At 36.8% G+C, this 4937-nt stretch overlaps 1 pseudogene; it reads left to right on the forward strand.

The window, feature by feature from the left end:
• The first annotated feature begins 654 nt into the window (after positions 1–654).
• Positions 655–2435, forward strand: LOC107531632 (mitochondrial fission regulator 1-like; annotated as a pseudogene).
• Positions 2436–4937: the final 2502 nt, after the last annotated feature.

Raw genomic sequence — 4937 nt, forward strand, 5'->3', positions numbered from 1 at the left:
ACATAAATTTAAAGGAAACAGAAGCATTTAGAACACAGAATCATTTGAAATGCTGAGTTTGGAATACTCACTTTTTCAACCCATCCACTCTCTTCTTTACAGTCCAGCCAATGCTCCACCCCCCACCACCCAAGAGAAAAATCTCTCCCACTCCCAGCTACAAAACATATGTTATCTACCAGTTGAGTGTTATAGGTCTTCATGTAATTTAGGTAAGTTGTTTCTTCTATATTAAGTATGCCTAGACCCACATGTATCAGCTAAAAGTGCCATGATGTAATCACAACAGGCTCTTCTACTATTCCCAAATGAAGAGAGCTATTAATGTGACTTGTTAAGATTCTGAGTTATTAACCTATTCTTTCTCATTCTATTTCCCTTCTTCTCTTCTCTTAATACATGGAAACAACTTGGCTTTCACTGCCTTAAGAGAAAGAGGTGGCAAGGAACAAAACAGATACAGATTGAAATTTTTTTCTGATATTGGGATTCTCAAATTGTAAATGCTTAGAGGAGGAAGCTGGAAGCTGGAGTAGCTGAGGAAGATTCCTTGCTGCCATGCGGCTTGGTATGCTTAAAGGACCATGGGCTGCTATGTATGCCTGAAATACCGGAAATGCGGAAATGCAAATTTGGAGAAACTTTGCCATCTCAATGTTTGGCTGAATTAAGCTCCTAATTAAAATGGTTGTACAACTGGCTGGAGTAAGCATGCAATCGGTAATTTGTTCTGGGTAACCATATGGTTCACCTCAAAGTATCCTAAAGAAAATTGGTATTAATTAATCTCTGACCTAGTGTCCAAGAGTTCAGTTTCAGCTTACCAGCGCAAAAACAGAATGGAATTCCAGTCAGTCAAGAGAAGATATAGTAACATCTTTTGCTGTTGTTGGATGGGTAGCCAAAGAAGGAGAGTTCTCAATAAGATGGAGGACAGAAGTCAGGTCAAGGCAACCCTTTTAGGATGACCTTTCTTTTTTTTTTGAGAAGCCCTCAGGCAGGCAGTTTTTCTTATCAAACTTATCTCCAGAAGAGCCTCAACTGAAGACACCACTGGGAAATGAGGAAGCCCTGCAGAAGATCTGTGCTCTTACAAATGAACTTGCTAATTTCAGAGCTCAGATTACTAAAATTTTAACACTGCAAGAACAACAATATCTCACTGCAGTTGATATATTTTTTAATTTTTAAATTAAATTTATTAGGGTATGATTGGTTAATCAGATCATATAGGTTCCACCCTGGCCAGGTACTCAGGTGATTAGAGTGTCCTCCTCATATACCAAGGCTGCAGGTTCGATCTGGGGTCAGGACACATACAAGAATCAACCAATAAATGCATAAATAAGTGGGACAACAAATCCATGTTTCTATCTCTCTTTCCCCTCTTTTCCTCCTTTCTTTCTAAAATCAATAAATAAATTTTAAAAAATTATATAGGTTTAAAGTTCACTGCAGTTTACTTAAATTCTACCACCTCTGTTAACCTAGTGCCACCTTCTGTCCCACCTACTCTATTTCTGCCACCTCTCCCTTCATCAGCACTCCACGAAAGTATATCTGCTATTGATCTGATCAAAGAGCCAAGAGAAAAAAAGCTCTGTGCTGTAAATATTTTCAGTTAGAACAGCCCCCCCAAAACTTCATGTGTTAAATATGCTATATATCCTTAAAGAGATGAACAGTGTAAAACTTCGGTCAGTAAGAACGTCAGAACAAGACATAAAGCCCAAACCTATAGATGTTACTGACCCTCATCTCCCCACAGAAACACCATTTGGCAACTACCTACTGGGCAAAATAATTTTTGTGGGAGTTTCAGGATTCAGGTAAGAATTTATGACACCTCAATGGAGCCTGCAGCCAAGGAGAGCTACTTTGAAAAGGTAGGCCTGTGCTCCTGCAAGAAGGCCCACCAATCACAGATCCAAATGCAGACCTGGAAGCAGCACAATACCTAGGTGGATTTGGCTGCAGCTTTACATGCCCAAGGTGACAGAGGAAGTACTATATGCCTTCGGACCCAGTAGGAACCACATCCACTCACATCCCTGTGATATACCTGCTGATTACAGACCTGACAGTAGACTCAGAAGCAGCCCTATGGCCCAGAGCCAACCCACTTGATTGCAGTCCCAGAGAGAGGCAATCTGACCTTATACCTGACTATGGAACTGAAATCAAACCTGTGATCTGACTTTATCCCCACTAGGATAAGACTCATGGAAGTCCCATCTGCTAGGTACCAGGCAGGAGCCATGCTTACTTATGACTCTGACAGCAAGCCTGCTGACTGTGGACCCAGAAGCACTCTCACTGCCTTTAGACCTGTTTTCATTACTGCTTTGCATGCAGTCTTGGAAGGAACCCTGTCCACTCATGGACCTTGCTCCAAACCTGCTGATAGACATGGTTCCAGGCCCACCCACCTATAACCTGATGTCCCTACCTGAGGATCCTGGCAGTAGGCCTACCCATGGAAAATACCAACAGGATCATTCACATATCCTGTCAGCTGACAATTCCAGAATCTCTGGACAGGCTGAAGGTGAAAGTATTCACCTGCCAAAGCCAGCATGTTAAAATCAAATAACTGGAAGACTGCTTTTTCAAATGCACAGACACAAACACAAGGCTATAAGGATCTCAAAGAACCAGGCAAACATGATACCACCAAAGGAAGCTAATACAGCTCCATTAACTGGCTCTAAAGAAATGGAGATTCATAAACTGTTTTACAAAGAATTCAAAATAATTGCCTTAAAGAAGCTTAATGAACTACAATATAACACAGACAAGTAAACACAATCAGGAAAACAACATATAAACAAACTAAAAATTTCAATAAAGAAGTAGAAACCATAAAAAAGAACCAAATAGAAATCTTCAAGCTGAATATTGCAACAACTAATCTGAAATTTTCAATAAAGAGCTTCAACAACAGACTTTATCATATATAATAAAGAATAAATAAACCCAGAAAAATTTATTTGAAAATGTCCATTAGAGGAAAAAAAGGAAAAAAGAATGAAAATAGTAAAGAAAGTCTATCAGCCTCTTTGGACATCATCAAATAACTACTATATAGATTAGATAGATAGATAGATAGATGATGATAGATAGATAGATAGATAGATAGATAGATAGATAGATAGATAGATGATAGATAGATGATAGATAGATAGATGATAGATAGATAGATAGATAGATAGATAGATAGATAGATAGATAGATAGATGATAGATAGATGATAGATAGATAGATAGATAGATAGATAGATAGATAGATAGATAGATAGATAAAATGGATTTCCTAGAAGGATGTGTGAGAGAGAGAGAGTCAGAAAGGGCAGAAAGATTATTTGAATAAATAATGTCTGAAAGTTCCACAAATCTAAGATCTGAAATGTATATCCAGATTAATGAAACCCAGAAGATCTCAAATAAGAAGAATCAAAAAATATTCACACTGAGTGCATTATAATCAAACTGTCAAAAGTGAAAGACAAAGAGAAAAAATTTAAAGTTGCAAGAAAAAAATAACAATTCATGTACAAGGGTACCTTTACAAGACTCAGCAAATTTCATTAAAACAGAAACATAGACCATTGGAACAGAATCAACAGTTCAGAAATAAACTTAGGCATATATGGTAAACTAATATTTGACAAGGAAGCCTAGAATACTCAATGGAAGAAAAACAGTCTCTTCAATAAATGGTCCTGGGAAAATGTAATATTCACATATAAAAGAATGACCCTAAACTACTAACTTACATTATACACACACACACACACACACACACACACACACACACACACACACGCATGCACAATCACCTCTAAATGAGTTAAAGACTTAAACATAAAGCCTGAAACTATAAATGTCTTAGAGGATAACATAGGGAAACAATTCCTTGACAATGATCTTGACAATAATTTTTAAGACAACACCTATACACAAGGAACAAAAACAAAACAAGTAGGGCTACATCAAACTGAAAGGCTTTGCACAACAAAAGAAATTATCAAAAATGCAAAAGTAACATGGATAAGAGGAGAAAGTATTTGCAATTTATCTTATGAAGGGTTAATATCCAAAATATTTAAGGGACTCCTCCAACTAAATAGCAAGATCCACAACAAAAAACCTGATTAAAAATGGGCAAAGTACCTGAATAAGCATTTCCCCAAAGACAAACAGCCAACAGGTATATGTAAAGGTGCTCAATATCATTAATCACCAGGGAAAGGCAAATGGACACCACAATGAGATATCATCAGGCGAAAAGGACAAGTGTTTGCAAAAACGTGGAGAAAAGAAAATACTCATATAAATTATCGGTAAGAATGTAAATCAGTGCAACTACTACCAAAAACAATATGGAGGTTACTGAAAAAATTAAAAATAGAATTTCAAATTGATCCAACAATCCCACTCTGGGTATATATTCAAAGTAAGTGAAATCTGGATCTCAAATAGATATCTTGATTTCCATTTCATTGCAGCATTATTCACAATAGCCAATATATAGAAACAATCTAGATATCCATGTATGGATGAATGAGTAAAGAAAATATAGTATATACATATAATGGAATATTATTCAGCCTTCAAAAAGAAGGAGATTCTGCCATTTGCAACAACATAGATGAACCTGGAGGATATTATAGTAAGATAAATAAGCCAGACAAAGAAAGACAAATGCTGCATGATCTCATTTCTGTATGGAATCTCAAATAGTCAAACACATAGAAGCAGAGAGTATAATGGTGGTTTCTGGGGGCTGGAGGACAGAGGAGCTGGGAGGGTGTTGTTCAAAGAATGCATTTTCAGTTATGCACAATAAATGTGTCTTGAAGATCTCCTGTAAAACATAGGGTCTTTGACTAACAATATTGTATTGTGTACTTAAATTTTTTCTAAGAAAGTAGATCT

This window comes from Miniopterus natalensis, chromosome X (assembly GCF_054644295.1).
Source record: "Miniopterus natalensis isolate mMinNat1 chromosome X, mMinNat1.hap1, whole genome shotgun sequence".
Taxonomy (NCBI): Eukaryota; Metazoa; Chordata; class Mammalia; order Chiroptera; family Miniopteridae; genus Miniopterus; species Miniopterus natalensis.